General features: G+C 47.9%; 1 protein-coding gene across 6 annotated transcripts in view; it reads right to left on the bottom strand.

The window, feature by feature from the left end:
- Positions 1–17,318, bottom strand: part of LOC146075800 (uncharacterized) — a 38,726-nt gene that overhangs the window by 2,647 nt on the left and 18,761 nt on the right. The window lies entirely within an intron of this gene.

Genomic DNA, 17,318 nt, shown 5'->3' with positions numbered 1-17,318 from the left:
GTTCAGGAGAGTAAACTAAAACCTGGTGTGTAGTGTGGGAATGGTCTAGCACCAAATCCCTACAGCCACCTCAAAACCTTGGACCGTAGCATCCATTTCATACCTGCCTGGGATTTATACCACTGACATCAGCAGCCACAGTGGCACATACCTGCCATCTAGCAGTTTTCCAGCTGGCTTCCTACAACAGATAAATGTGTAAACACAAATATATCATTACTGGAACGTTACGTGGCCCCTGGGGCGTGGCCTGACTGACGCAATTGTTCGTGGAAGCGGAGGAGAGAGCTGCGATCCCGAGAGCTGTGCCGCGTGGTGAATCCGTTCCTGCACATATCCAGTGTGTAGCCGGGGAACCGTGAGTGCACTGAGAGGGTCTCTCTCTCCAACCGCAGTTGTAGCTGATTGCCAGTGTGGATTACATTTTATGCCAGGTGGTTCTTAAGCCCAACGCTGACGAATGCTGTGGTGCGCTTAACGTACTTTGAAGCCTTTTAAATATTTTATTTAAATAAACCAAACGATATTGCACTATTGGGCGCCCTTCTCCTCTATTTTGTTTGTATATATATATATATATATATCTATATCGGAGTCCAATCCTCCACCCACCTCTGTAAACATGCAAGCTGATTGCTCAAAGGCGGGCATATACCAGAGAATAATATAGCATCTTTTTCAAGTGATCATACAACCGAGGGTCACATGTAGGACCATGTGACGCTAAGGGGAGGAGAGCAGGTATCCGCCGTCTCTCCCGATGCTGGAAGAAAGGGACAAGTGCCTGACGTCACTCATCTCCCGGTCATGTGATCCATCACATGTTTCGGGTAGGATGAGTATCTGGGTGGTGTCTTGGATGGTTCTGACGTCCGCGGACATGTGGTACATCCCATGAACCCAGAAGTGAGTGGTCTATCACAGGTTCCGGATAACCTGTATACCTAGGTGACGTCTTAAGATGTTCACAGGTCATGTGATACGTCACATGATCCCGGAAGGCGGTTCTCATAAAATCGAAATTATTTAAGCATCTGGTTGCTAAGCAACTAAAGATCATTCTCAGGGCAGTATTCAATGAGGCTAATTCGCCATGTGTGCTATTTTCGTGCTGTAAGGCGATTTTTTTGACTAAAAAAGTGAATCACCCTATTCAATGACCAGATGGCGAATACATTTCAAGGTTATTATCGCCATGCTTCACCGTGTAGCAATTGCTATCTTTTTATGGTGAAGTGGAATGTGAACTTTTAAATTAAAGTTGTTGTGGTTTTATATTTGGTAATAAAAAAATCAGGAATTTTATTATGTGAAGGGGCATGCTATTTTTATTCATGTGCTTATAGCACATGAATATATATTTAATTTAAAAAAAATTATTTTTTTTTTTTACACAGAGCAGCCAGCAGGGGGCCGGGAGCCGCTCATTAGATATTCATATATTCACTGCACCCGATCATTACTTATGCAGGATCGGGTGCAGTGAATACCCGGTCCCCTGCTGATTCTTCCGGGGGGCAGCCTGTGCTGCCTGGCTCCCGAGGAACCCACCTCCCCCCCACATACGTTCTGGGGCAGGCAGGGAGACTTCCATCTCCATGCCTGCCACCGTCCTCAGGCTCCCTGCGGCGTCCGCCGCAGGAGTTCAAATTCGAGGACAGGGGCAGCGAGCGTCTGCCTCATTGAATACTGGGTACAGCGAGGCTCCGGAACACGGCGGGCAGTGGCGACTGTGCAGCAAATCCTAAACAGGATTCGCTGCACACCGTGATTTTTAACATTGAATACTGCCCTCAGATGTGTGCTCAGACTGCAACGGCACAGAAGATACAAAATAGACAGATATTTTAATTGTAATAAAGTCTAGAAAAATTTATTTATATATGTATAATATATATATATATATATATATATATATATAATATATGTATAATATATATATATATATATATAATATATGTATAATATATATATATATATATATATATATATATATATATACATATATATACACACACACACACACACACACACACACACAAACATACACACACACACCATAAGATGTAACTGTTTATATATTATATCTTACGGGTTATACAAATAGTCATAATATGTACTTTATAAAAATATTCACAAAAAGGTATGATAAAAATTAAGCAGTCCCCAGTTGATAGAGTAAATATAAAAGATAATCTCTCTGATGGGTTATCATATTACTCATAGACAGAGCAATTCGAATATATAAATATAGTAGTATAAATGATAAATGCAAAGAAAAAATTGATAGAAACATAAAAAAGAAAAAAAATCTAAAAAAAGAAAAAAAATCGGGACAGCAGATTGGGTAAATATTGTGGGACGAACGTGAGATATATGTCAACGACTATCCCCAAGCGATCGTCACAGTGTGCAAAAGGGGATGGCGGAGACAGGGACTCACATCAACGAGAAGCAGGAAAAAGAACAAAAAGGACAAAATGAGTTTAAATTACTGAATTTCATTTCATGGTCTCATTAAGGCCATCGGGATGGATGGAGTTGAACTTCAAAGTCCAGAACACTTCTCTTGCACAACAGATTTTATCGATCTCCCCCTCTAGGTGTATGCGGGATCTGTTCTAGGCCTACGATTGTGAGACAGGTAGGATTACTCTGGTGCTGGGTCTTATAGTGTCGAGACACTATGTTTCATGAAGCCCTTGATGATGTTCCTACGATGTTCCATAAATCTAGTGTGTAACGGCCTAGTTGTACTTCCTATATATGGGAAGATTACATCCGCATTTAAGTAAGTACACCATATAATCTGAATCATTTCATGAAAGATCGAAATGAATATGGATTTTCCCGTGGGAATACAAGAACAGATGTCAGGTCAGACGTCTCGGAATATAGGTGCACATCGTGCATCTTGTTTTCACACATCTATAAAAACAATTTGGCTTTATGGAAATCAATGTTCTGTTTGTATTATCGGTTTCTTTGTTGTTTATCATATCTTTTTTGAAGTGGCTAGTATTGTTTTTAAAGATTATTTTTTCTTGTAAATGATACGTGTTTTTTTTAGGAATAATATGACACAATATTTTAATATCACACAATCTATAATATTCTAATACGTGAAATAATATTCTTAATATCTATTATCTAGCTCTATCATCCTTGTGATCTTTATTGGTTTTAGGTCTATCTTTCTGTTGATTTTTTGGTCTTAGGAGTTCTGTCGTATCCATTTGAAGAACTTCAGAAAGGGATTTAGTCAGTAATTCCTCCGGATATTCTTTTTCTCTAAAGGATTCTAATAATTCCTCTGCTTGTTGGAAAATAGGATTTTGGGTACCTACAGCTAAATCCTTTTCTCGTAGTCCATATGGGATACTGGGTTCAATACTATGGGGATAGAGTTCCTCCGTAGGAGAGACAGGCACATAAGATCTTTCACTGTGGGTGCACTGGCTCCTCCCCTCTATCACCTCCCACTTCCTCTCAGTTAATGAAAAACTGTGCTGTATGAGGAGGTATGTGAATAAGTCAGTGTGGTGAGATTTGCACCAGCACACCACAGTCAAACAAGAAACAGCAGGTGAATACTTAATATACAGAGGTCACCTAGCAATTGAAAATTGTCAGAATTGACAACAAAACAACAGTATGTTAAGTTTCAGAGGTTAGACCTCACTGGTCCGACTGGAAAGCAGAGTATCCACACAGAGGCGGGTTCCAAGTATCCCATATGGACTACGAGAAAAGGATTTACCGGTAGGTACCCAAAATCCTATTTTCTCTACCGTCCAATGGGATACTGGGTTCAATACTATGGGGAGGTCCCAAAGCTACCAGAACGGGCGGGTATATGCGGAGTCTGCTGTAGAACCGCTTGACCAAACTGGGAATCCTCCCTGGCCAGAGGGTCAAACTTGTAAAATTTTACAATGTGTGTTGACCTGACCAAGATGCAGCTCTGCAGAACTGTGAGGCCGAGACACCTCGGGCAGCTGCCCAGGAAGTCCCCACTGATCTGGTTGAATGAACCTTCCACGAAGGCGGTAGTGTAAGACCAGTCATTCTGTAAGCCTGTTGTATGGTGTATCCAACAGGCAATGGTCTGCTTGGATGTTGGATAGCCCTTCTTTTGTGCATCATACAGCACGAAGAGGCAATCTGACTTTCGGATCCAAGCAGTATGTTTTACGCACACCTTAAGTGTATGGACCACATCCAAAGAAGGAGGGGTGTCAGGATGAGCTGCCCTTGGAGCAGCAGATCCTCTCTGAGATGTAGACGCCATGGATCTTCCACTTGCATTACCTGAAGATCCCTGTACCAGACCCTTCGAGGCCAATCTGGCGCCACTAGGATGGCTTCTGCTCTTTGCAGCCAAATTCTCTTTTGCACTTGCGCCGAGAGGTAGTGGTGGGAACAGGTATACCAGCCAGTAACTCCAGGGCCAAGTCAGGGCATCCACTGCTTCCGGATCCCTGGTCTGTGAACAGTACTTGTCCACCTTGTGATTTAGCCGAGAGGCCATGAGGTCTATCCAAGAGGAGCCCCCACAGATCTGTAATGATCCTGAACACCTCGGGATGTAGTTCCCTTTCCCCTGGGTGTAGGTCTTGACGACTGAGTAAGTCCTCCTCCCAGTTGTCCACTCCCGGGATGAATACTGCTGACAACGCCATCACATGTTGTTCTGCCCAGGAGATGATCTGGTCTCTCACATGCAAGTCAGGCTCCTTGTTCCTGCTATAATAAACCGCCCTCAACTCCAACTTGTTGATGTGTAACCTGGATTCCAAGAGAGACCATCTGCCTTGAAGACGGATTCCCTGAATCACCGCACTCCAGCCTCTTAGGCTGGCATCCTTGGTTAACAGGAGCCAATCCTGGATCTGGAAACACCGACCTGCCAGGAGATTGGTTGAGTTCAACCACCATTGGAGTGAGAGCTTGGCCTAAGCCAACAGCCGAATCCTTCTGTGCATCTGAAGGGGGGACCCCGACCACCTTGCCAGAATATCCAGTCCAATGTTCTGGAATGGAATCGGCCAAACTGGAGTGCTTCGAAGGAAGCCACCATCTTGCCCAAAAGTTTGAGGCAAAGATGAACAGTCAATTGAGGGGTCATTAGCACCTCCTCCACCAACAGCTGAAGAGCTGTTACCTTCTCCATCGGTAGAAAAACCTTCTGTTCTACTGTATCTAGGATCATACCCAGAAACAGCATCTTCTGTTTTGGGACCAGCAATGACTTTGGTAGATTCAAAATCCACCCATGATGAGTCAATGTCTTCATTGTCAGCTGGATTGCACTCCTCAAGGCCTCATCCGATCCTGCCTGGATTAGCAGGTCGTCCAGGTATGGTATTACATTTACCCCTTGGTGAGGAGAGACATAATTTCCGCCATTATCTTTGTGAAAATGCGTGGTGCCGTGGACAGACCGAACGGCCAAGCCTGAAATTGATAATGGTCGTCACCCAGCGCAAATCTTAGGAACATTTGGTGCGGGGTCCATATAGGTATGTGAAGGTAGGCATCCGTCACATCTATGGAGGCTAGGAACTCCCCTTGTTCCAGACTGGCAATTACAGAGCGAAGCGACTCCATTCTGAACTTGAACACCTGAAGAAAATAGTTCAAGGATCTCAGATTGAGAATGGGTCTTACCGACCCGTCCGGTTTTGGTACAAGGAAGAGGTTTTAATAACAACTCTGACCTTGTTCCTGCCTCGGAACCGGAATAATTACCTTTGACTGAAGTAGTCTCTGTATGGCTCCCTGAAGGAGTGTACGATCCTGTTCCGATGCTAGAAAGGCTGATCAGAAGAAGCTTCTGGGGGAGGCCTGGCAAACTCCAGCCTGTAGCTCTGCAAAAAAAGATTTCAGGCCCAGGGATCTAGGCACGAGTCTTCCCATACGTGGCTGAAGTGTGACAGTCGAGCTTGAGAATGTCTCGTGGTGGGCAGACCCCGTCATGCCGAGGACTTGGAGGCAGCTGCAGTGGCCCCACGGTCCTTTTGTCCTGAGGTATTAGTCTCTTTGAACTTACCTCTGGATCCTCTGTTGGCATTTGAGGCACCCCTGGCCTTGAAGTGGGTTCTGGTGCTGGATGGGAGTCGTGATGGACGAAATGCAGCTTGTGCTAATGGGAGAAATGTGGACTTACCAGCCGTGGCCTTGGAAATCCACTCATACAGCTCACTCCCAAACAGTCTATCGCCCGCAAAGGGAATGTCACGCTGCGTTTTTGAGTCCGCGTCTGCTACCCACAGGGCTCTTCTGGCCGACACAGCCATGGCTGAAATGCGTGCATTTATAGCACCCAGCTCCTTTTGTGCTTTTCAAAGCACCTTTGCTGTGTCCTGAATGTGGTGCAGCTTTTCACCTAGCTGTGCGACAGACATGTCCCCCGACAAATCCTCTTGGATTTGTGTGGACCAGGTATAAATGGCCTTGGCCATCCAACAGCTGGCTAGAACAGGATGCTGTAAAGCCCCACTTGCTGTATACATGGACTTGAACTGTAGCTTTAAGTCTCCTGTCAGCTCCATCCCTAAGAGTGGATACTCCCGGGACTGGAAGCAATACCTTCCTTAAAAAGGTGCGAAACTGAGGAGTCCGCAACAGGTGGCTCCTCCCACATTTTCCTACCTGCAGGGTCAAAGGGATATGTATTAACAAACCGCTTCGTTAATTGGAACCTCTTTTCCCGGTTCTTTCATGCGGTTTTAAAAGCACCCTCTAGTTCCGATTGTTCCGGAAAATAGAGGTTGCCTTTTCTGTCATAAAGAAGGAATCATCATCCATGGCATTCCTCTAGAGCAGGGGTGGGCAACTATTTTGGCTGGGGGGACGTTTAACAAAACTAGTAAATATTCGAGGGCCGCACACAATATCTTTATATATATATATATATATATATATATATATATATATATATATATATATACATATATACATATATACATATATACATATATACATATATATATATATATATATATATATATACACATATACATATATATATATATATATATATATATATACACATACACACATACATACATACATATAGGCCATGTACTGCGGAGGACTCTGTAGGAATTGGTCTGTATTGGTTACAGATGTGGCTGCTAATTTGGTAGGATAAACAGTGGTGGCAGCACTGGGAGGATGGGGGCAGCATCTGCCTGGCATTCCTCTCTCTTCAGGACCAGCGGTCCAGTCCAGGGAGCTGGGAAAACACCCTATGGATGGAGCATCCATTCTAGCAATGTGCGGGGCAAGAAGCAGAGGCTGGGGAGTGTAACATAAATAAATGGACACTACCTGGAGGACCAGCACATATAAAGTCAGACCAGATGTGCACACCATCTGCCACTCCTCTTCCTGTGACAGGGGTGTGCTGGCCTGGCTTTCTGTTTTGGGCAACAGGGAGACTGTCTGTGTCTAGCACCGCATGTCAGTCATTGTCAGGGGCGGATCCAGAAAAAAATAACTGAGGGAGCACCATAGGGAAAAGCGCATGTGCTGGAAAAATGGGGATGGCCTTGAAATAGGAAATGGGGAGACATTAGATGACGTAAAAAATGATGAGGAGACAGGGGCATAATTAACGCTTTGTGGGCCCCATAGTGAAATTATGAAAGGTCCCCCCTCTCACCCATTACAATGCCTTTCAGGTTGGGGGGGGGGGGAAGAGTGAGTGAGACAGAGGATGTTGGGGAAGAGAGAGACAAAAGGGAATACAAAGCGAGCGTGTCAGGGAAAGACAGTAATGAGAGAGGGTGACAGGGAGAAAAAATAATTAGAGTGAGAGAGGGTATCGGATGGACGGAGGGGTAAGCAGAGAGGAGAGGGTGCAGAGGAGAGGATTCAGGGAGAGGAGGTGCGGTAGAGTGGAGGAGGGAGAGCGGAGGAGAGGTGGAGGAGGAGAGGATAAAGATGAGTGGAGGAGAAGAGGAACAGAGAAAGGAAAGTGGAGGAGAGGGGGAGAGGAGGAAGGAGACTGGTGGAGGAGGAGCAGAGAATGAAGAGCAGAGACGAGGGGGAGACAAGGAAAGGATGCAGGAGCGAGAAGGTGAGGTGGAGTGAAAGAGGAGGAGCAAAGGAGAGGGGAACCAAAGGAGAGAAGGCAGTGAAGAGGAGGAAGGGGAAGCAGAGTAGAGGAGGGGTATCAGAGGAGAGGAGGAAGGGGAGCACAGGAGAGGGGGAGAGGAGAAGGGGGGCTGGAGGAGTGGGTGTGGGGGAAAGGTGAGGTGGAGTGGAGGAGGAGAGGAAGGTGAGCAGAGTAACAGAGGAGGGGGGAGCGGAGGTGACTGAGGAGGTGCATAGGAGAGGGGGTGCAGAATGAAGGAGGAGGAGCAGACAAGAGGAAGGAGAGTGGAGTAGGAGCAGAGGACAGGAGGAAGAGCAGAGAGGAGATGGAGAGGATGAAGGGGAGCAGAGGTGGAGCCCAGGAAGGAGAATCAAGGAGCAGAGGAGAGGGGGACCAGTGGAGAGAAGGGAGAGCAGGGGTGTTAAATAGCTGTTACAGCAAGATGTCCCTCCTAATCTGCTCTGTGTTTCCCCCCTCTGTACCTCCTCTTATGGGCGCTGCACTCTCCCTAGGATGGATCTCCTCTGCTCTGTCTGCGCCGTGAATCTCCCAGCAGCAGCGCAGGGTCTCCACTCTCCAGCTCCCACTTCCCAGCGCCGGGTCTGCTCCCCTGTCTCTGCGGGTGCCTGGTCTCTTCCTCCGGCTCACTGTGCTTGTTCTTCCTGCGCGCCGGGACTGCTTCTGACAGTGCCTGAACTGGCGGTATGCTTTGCATAATGATTACTTTTTTTTACTGCTGCCCGCCGCCGTTCGTACCGGCTGTGCATGCCGCGCACAGCATTTCTGGGAGCGTGGGAGGTGGTGGTGGGGGTGATGTGGCCGCACCAACCAATGGTGGGGAGGTGGCTGCCACGTCATCGTGTCCCCTCCCACGCTCCCAGTAATGCTGTGCGCGGCACCCACAGACGGGCAATAACGGCGGCAGCAGTAAAGTAATCATAATGTATGTTATGTTTGTCCTGACGCTGACAAGCGGCTATAGTCGGGCCGCTTGTCATAGTAATATGTCAGTGCGGCGGGCCAGACCTAAGCGTCTCGCGGGCCGCCTGTTGCCCACCTCTGCTCTAGAGGAAGGTCTAAAACCTCTCTTATAGCTCTTATTAAGGACTAGGGCCCCTGTGCCAGAGCCTGCCCCTGAACAGATCTCTGTTCTTCCTCCCCTTCTTCAATTAAATCCTCCTCTGTCTCAGAGGAAATCACTGCTGCAGGCCTTTTCTGAGGCTGTGCAGGAAGGGGGGTGAGAGTATCAACCCTTGCAGAAAATATGGATACTTTTGTCTGCACTCTCTGGGTCTGCTGTTATTAGCAGCCAACTGAGAATAAATAGAGTCCAGCAGTGTGAATTCTGTTGGCCCACACAGGCTCTCTTTCAACCTGTGACCCTCCACGCAACTGTGGGGGCATCCCACTGACCTGTGGGATAGCCCCACTTGCTGTGGTGACATACATGGTTCACAGGTAACCTGTGATTGAGATGCAAATTTCATGCTGCAAACCACCATTTTGCTTCACAGTCACCACAATAACACACACACACACACACACACTTCACTCACACTATCTGTGTACAGAGTGAATATATATATAGCAGTATAGACTCTGACTAATTGCAGTGTGTTGACAGCGCTTATTAATAGTCAGTGGGGTAAGAATCAGAGCTACTTGGGGACCAGTGTACCTTGTTTAACCTAAGCTCACTTGATCTGAGAGCAGGTTCTGTTATAATACATAGGACAAGTGGGGGAGTCTTCCGCACAGGACATAAATCACCAATTAAAAAAGTAAAAGTGTGGCCCCCTATTTTCAATGTGTGGCCGTAGCCAATAGTTTATCAAGGGGTGTGCTACCACTGACACTTAAATGGCAATTTAAACAGAAAGAAAGAACAGTGTGTCAAAGTGTGGTGCACCTCTAGGACAATTAATTACAACAATAAGAAATAACTTTTATTGGGTATCTCTAAAAGCTGCAAAATATTAAAAACATACATATGACACAAAAAAGTGAGGGTGGTGCGTGTTTAAAAACTGCACGTGCGGGGATTCTCCATATGCGCTGTGAGATCTCTCTTATTCTAGCAGAGACTCAGCGCCACAATGACTGTATGTTGCATGTAACAATCTCATATGATACAGATGTGAAGATCACAACTTATGATACAATGTATGAGTCTAAAGGCCCCCATACACTATACGATTTGGGCATGATTTCACCCGATTCGGATGAATCGGGCCATGAAATTGGCCCAAATCGCATGTTTTGACATCCCCTCCGATCCGATGCGCGGTCCCGTGCACATCGGATCGGAGTCGGACCGGCTGTACATAAGATTTCCTAAATCTTATGTGCAGCCTCCGGGCGGGGGACGCCAGAGCCGGGCAGGGGGAGAGCCGGGCAGAGTCAGCGGCGGCAGATGCTGAGACGGGGGGGGGGGGGGGGGGGGGGGGGGGGGGGGGGGGGCGCAGGAGAGCCGGGCTGGTGTGCGGGGGTGGACGCCGGTGAACTGACGAGGGAGCTGGGCGCAGGAGGACCGGGGACAACTTTGCATCTGCAAAGAAAAAAAAAAAAACATTACAAATGAATGGGCAGCCACTGGCTTCCCATTCATTTGTATTGTTTTTTTTTCCCTGGCTTGCAGTGCAGAGTGAGTGAATCCCCGATCCTCCTGCCCAGCTCCCTCGTCTGTTCACCGGCGTCCACCCCCGCACACTGCCTGTGTCACCAGCCCGGCTCTCCAACGCCCCCCCGCCCGCTGCCTATTTGACAGCTTACTATGCCCGGCCCCTCGCCCGCTGATTCTGACCGGCTGTCCCCCTGCAGCTCCCCGGGAGTTTCATATAATAAATCGCATGGCGATTTATCATATGCAAAACTTGGCACATCAAGTGCCTCATCATGTGTGAAACCTCCCGGGGAGCTCCCGGGGAAATCAGGTCCGACTTGTCCCTAGGACAAGTCGGGCTAATGTATGGGGGCCTTAGCAGTTGAAAATTGAAGCTATTCAGATTGGATGCAATAGTTGGCCAGGAGTCGCGTAGGTAGTTAGCATGCGAGAGTCTCGTTCGTTATCGGAATTAACCAGACAAATCGCTCTGTTAGAGGTGTTCCCCCATCCTGAACCTTCTGTGAGGGGATTCTAACAACTGCCTATCCTTTGTCTCCGAGATTTGATCAATAACCTGTGTGCAGGAGAATAATCAAATCGACACACACACACACACACTGGAGTATCAATGACAGGTTCTGAAGTTTATTAGTCTATGGTTGCATATTTATTCAATTCTTATCTTTGTACAGAATGGGTTTTACACATATAATTGCCTTCCATTCCTATACACAAATCACTACTCATTGACACACCAACTTGTTTACATCACTACTGAGATTTGGTTCCCCCACATCTCCTGGGCGTACAGCCAGAAATACAGATAAGCTTTGGACCCCTTCTAAAAGATTTACGAGTCTCCTTCAAGGAAACAAAACTTTAGCTACACAATTAATTATAATGAGAACACCTTACATTACATATATGATGCATACAAAATGGCGTATATGGCACTACATAGAATAACCACCAATCTACCTCTCTCAGCTCTAACTAGCTACGCAACCCCCGGCCAACTATTGCATCCAATCTGAATAGCTTCAATTTTCAACTGTAAAGGCCACCATACACTATGCGATTTGGCCCCATCTGGATCGGGCAGTGAAATCGGACCAAATCGCAGGTTTTGACACCCTGTCCGACCCGATGCGCGGTCCCGTGCGCATCGGGTCAGAGTCGGGACGTCGGACCGTGGGGACTCTGAGGGACGTCAGCCGTGGGGACTCTGAGGGCGCCGGCGAGGGAGGGGGGCGGCAGGGGGAGCCGGAGCAGGGAGCTGTAATGCTCTGTCCGGGTAGGGGGGGACACGCCGCTAGTAGTGCGGACGCTACGGGGGACACAGGCTGCAGTGACAGAGCCGGGCGGGGGGAACCGGGAGCTGTCAGTACTGAAAAAAAAAAAAAGCCCATACAATGAATGGGCAGCCTGTGATTGGCGGAGCGCTCTCTCAGCCTGTCAGCAATTGGCTGAGAGAGCGCTCAGCCAATCAGAGGCAGACCATTCATTGTATGGGCTTTTTTTTTTTCAGTACTGACAGCTCCCCCCACCCGGCTCTATGTTACTGCCGCCTGCGTCCCCCGCAGCGTCCGCACTACTAGCAGCGTGCGTCCGTCGCCCCAGCTGCCTTGCAGCATCCCCCGCCCGCCACCTCGATGTCCCCGGCCCCCCTGCTCGCTCCACATTGCAGCTCCCCGGGAGTTGCAAATGATACATCGCATGCGATGTATCATTTGCAAAACTTGGCACATCAAGTGCCAAATCGTGTGTCCCCGTCCCGGGGAGCTGCAGGGGGAAATCAGGTCCGACTTGTCCTTAGGACAAGTCGGACTAATGTATGGGGGCCTTAAGACTCATACATTGTATCATAAGAGTTGAAATCTTCACATCTGTATCATATGAGATTGTTACATGCAACATACAGTCATTGTGGCGCTGAGTCTCTGCTAGAATAAGAGAGATCTCACAGCGCATATGAAGAATCCCCGCACGTGCAGTTTTTTAAACACGCACCACCCTCACTTGTTTGTGTCATTATATGTATGTTTTTAATATTTTGCAGCTTTTAGAGATACCCAATAAAAGTTATTTCTTATTGTTGCAATTAATTGTCCTAGAGGTGCACCACACTTTGACACACTGTTCTTTCTTTCTGTTTAAATCTGTTATAATACACACAGTGTTACAACTACACAGTGATATAAGCTAGGCAACACTAGACAAGTGCTAAATAGCGTTTAACTTGTTGTCTCTGCCTGTTCAGGATTTCAGCACCGCTGAGAAGCTCCTGTAATGGCGTCTCAGACACAGGGAGAAGCAGTAAACAGTGTAAAAACGCGCCCAGCAGAGCCTGGTCCCGCTCTGAGTGAAGCCCCGCCCCCCTGCATGGAGCTGGCGCCTTCAGTGTATTATACTGACAATTTTGTGCTTATCTGTGTAAAAAACAGATTTAAGTTATAGCCCTGGTGGTCCAGCAGCTATCTGTGTGTCAGTCTTAAGGATGGGGGGGTTTGCGCTGTCCCTGTGTGAGGGCCACCACTGTGGGGAACCCTGACTAGTACTCACCACTCGACGTCTTCGGACCTTGCCAGAGGTGTGCGGCAGCTGGGAGGTCTGCTCTCCCCAGCGCAATGCTGTGCGGTGACAGAACCCCTCTCAGGACAAAGTCCTGCAGCAGGGCAGCTCTGCGCCTTAAGAGGCCGGTGACTGACCCTTCCCCTGGCCCTCTGGAGCTTCCAGAAGTGCAGAGTCTCCTGAGGCACATTTTTCTAAACTGAGAGGAAGTGGGAGGTGATAGAGGGGAGGAGCCAGTGCACCCACAGTGAAAGATCTTATGTGCCTGTCTCTCCTACGGAGGAACTCTATCCCCATAGTACTGAACCCAGTATCCCATTGACGGTAGAGAAAAAGGTAGATGTGTCTGTACAACTGCGTCTTAGGCGCATTAGTTGGCCCCTCTTAAAGTGAATGTAAGAGTTGGTATTGACAGTTTTTATGTAATTTGATGAAATTATTTTTTCTTCCCTCACTCCTACTGGAAGGATATTAACACTCTATTCATCACATTTGACAGTCTCTCCAAAATTGGTAATATAATCTGGAACATTTAATAAACATTGGATACCTTTTTAAGGTTGCCATATTCCATTGATACCACTAGATGTCACTCTTGTGACATTCCCCATCCTTTAGTCTAAGTTTTATGGTTATGTTGTGGATTATTTTTACATTTATGTATTATATATTTTAGTATATTTAATACATAGGTACTCTTTACCTAGAACGGCGACCATCGCGACCATCGTATGCACTAAAAAATGGGTGCGATGCGATGCCCGCAATGGCCGCGATTTCCCATAGGGATCAATGTTAAAAGTCAGATTGGACGCGATTTTAGTGTTCAATGCCTCAATGCCCGCGATTTTTCCATAGGAAACAATGTTAAATGGGCCACAGAGCCCAAATAGTCACCCTAAAGTCTGAAATGGACCCCACAATTGTTAACGCCACCCCGAAGCGTGGCGAGCGCAGCGAGCCCGCGAGGGGCGGCGGTACGCGTCCTCCGACCTTTTCATAACCTAACTATCCACGTCGGCATGGAGTCGAGAATAGAATAGATAGTTTCACAGGTAAACGCGTCCCTTCGCGGGCTTCACAGGTATCCGCGTCCGCTCGCCACGCTTCGGGCTCGGTGGCTCGCCACACTATTCTATTCTCAACTCCACGCCGACGTGGATAGTGGGGGTATGAAAAGGTCGGAGGACGCGTACCGCCGCCGCTCGCCACGCTTCGGGTTCACGTTGATCGTGGGGTGGCGTTAAAAATTGTGGGGGCCATTTAAGACTTCAGGGGGACTATTAGGGCTCTGTGGCCCATTTAACATTGTTTCCTATGTAAAAATCGCGGGCATTGAGGCATTTAACACTAAAATCGCGTCCAATATGACTTTTAACATTGATCCCTATGGGAAAATCGCGGGCATCGCGTCGCACCCGGTTTTTATGTGCATACGATGACTGCGATATTTTTTACCCCCGACGCCCGCGATGCCAATCGCGGGCGCCGTTCTAGGTAAAGAGTACCAATACATTTATTGTATTTTTAATCTTGAACCGTCTGGAAACTTCATTCAGCCAGCACTGGCAAGATTTCTTTTTACAACCCGTGGTGGTGCTGGGTAGTCATGCAGAGGGCTTGGATGTGGTAGCTCCGGAGCTACGATCCTGGGCTGCGGCCTTACAGAACTTTGTCCGAGAACCCCTCTGCGAATTGGAGCCACCTCTCGCCTTCAGGCGGAATCTTTTGGACCGAAAGGACCGTTGCGCCGGACCCGCAAAGGGCTGGCGGTGTACAGTGGGAGTAGACGGAAGAAATGTTGATTTCCCAGCCTTGGAAATAAGGTCATCTAACTCACTCCCAAACAATCTGTCCCCCGTATAAGGGAGATTTTCAATGCTACGCTTTGAATCAGCGTCAGTCACCCACTGGCGTAGCCAGAGGGTTCTGCAACCGGAGACTGCCATGGCTGAATTGCATGCATTTAACGCACCTAATTCTTTTTGTGCATCGCACAGCATTTTGGCCGCATCTTGGATGTGGCCCAGTTTCTATGAAACCTGCACCACCATCATGTCCCCCTGCAAACCTTCCAGTATCTGGGAGGCCCAGGTATGGATGGCCTTAGCCATCCAGCAACTTGCCAGAACCGGCCGCTGACATACGCCGCTAGCGGTATAAATAGCCTTAAGGGTAGCTTCTATCTTTTTATCAGAGCTATCCTTCAGAGACTAGGACCCTGGTACCGGTAGTACCACCTTTTTGGACAAACGTGATGAGGACGTGTCCACAACAGGAGGCTCCTCCCACACCTTTCGGCCAGCTAGCTCAAAAGGGAAGGCAGACACAAATTGCTTTGTCAGTTTAAAATGTTGTTCTGGGGACTTCCAAGCCACCCTGAATGCATCCTACAAATCAGCCTGTTCTGGATAAACAATAGGCTGCCTTTTCTGGGCTCCAAAGAATGGTTTCCCACTACAGACTCTGTTAAAGGGAGGTCTAAAACATCCCTAATGGCCATAATAAGTGGTTCAGTAACTGTAAGTGCAGGCTGTGAGTCCTGTGAGGGCTCGTCTAAATCATCCCCAACTGCTGGCTCCTCATCTGAATCAGGAGAGAGCCTCTGCGCCCCGTTTACGGGAGTCTGGGCAGTGTTTGCAGCCAACTGAGAGGACACATCCTGCAGCATGCTCTTTATGGAGCTAGCCCAGTCCGGTTCTTGAGAGGCAGACTGCATATTCCCACTAAGCTGGGGTGAGACACCACTGAACACTGGGGAAATACAAGCTTCACAAGTGACAGAAGCAGGTGCAAACTTCACACTGCATAACATACAGGTCATCTTCCTGACCATGGTGGGGGAACAAACCCGAACACACACACACACACAGTGATTTGTGTACAATAAGCACACTATGTGACAGGTAATGCACTGTGAATTACTAATGTGAATTACAGCTATGGGTAGCTTAACAAGCGTGTGGGTAGGACTCTGGGGCACTGAGGGGGACCTGTACACCAACAACCTAGCCTTCAGATTGGAGAGAGCTGGTAACAGACATAAAACCATAGAGGATTATATGTATACTTGCAGTTATTAACCCTTCACAAGGGTTAAAAGTGCACAAAACCTGTGCTGTCACTGATGTAGAACTCCCTCTCCTGGATTGTCCCAGGAGGTGGATAATGGCTATTACAGAGCCCAGAGAGAAGCAAGAAGCTGTTAGTTTGGCGCCCTCAGAGGTCTGGTCCCGCTCCGAGTAAGCCGCGCCCATTGCAATAGGGCTGGGGTACACATTTATTTGTACTGGAAAATGGGCTTAATATGCCCTAATGCGGTGAACTGCGTTTGGGGTACAGTGGCAGCACCTAAATCCAGTCTGTGGTGGGGCTGCACGGTCCCTGTGCAGGGACACTGCAATCGCCGCCGCCATCTTGCCGCATCACATACCGGGGTGCCCACTGAGGGAACCCCGGGTCATACTCACCACTGATGTCTTCGGGCTGAACCAGGGGTGTGTGGTACGCTGGGGGTGAGCTACGTTGACACCTAAGCGACCACGGTGGCAAACACCCTCTCAGGACAGTGGTCCTGCAGCAGGGTCAATTCGGTACCTGAAGAGGTCGGCAATTGAACCCTTCCCCTGGTTTCCCAGGATGCAGGAATGCTGTTTAAGCCCAAACAGCAGACCCAAAATAATAAAGAAATGAAACTGAAGAAAAAACTCCCTGGAGCTTCACAGTGAGCACCCTTTCCTGAGGGCACATTTTCTTAAACTGGTCTTGTGTGAGGAAGTAAAGGGGAGGAGCCAGTACACCCAGTGAAAAAGCTTCTATGTGCCTGTCTCCTGTGGATACCGCTCTTCTCCCATACGTTATGATGAAATCCCCAATATCCCATATGGATTAGAGAAAATTTTATTATTTTAAGTCTTGTGATTGCGGAGGAGGGTGATATACAATTGTAGAAGCAGGGGTTGGATGCATACTCACCCGAAAGACACCAAACACACCTAACTGTGGTGACCGGAACCTCCTTACTGCTGCACTAAAGGT

The sequence above is a fragment of the Crinia signifera genome, chromosome 4 (assembly GCF_055691185.1).
Source record: "Crinia signifera chromosome 4, ASM5569118v1, whole genome shotgun sequence".
NCBI lineage: Eukaryota > Metazoa > Chordata > Amphibia > Anura > Myobatrachidae > Crinia > Crinia signifera.
The sequence above is the reverse complement of the archived record's forward strand: the minus strand, read 5'-3'. Positions and strand labels throughout refer to the sequence as shown.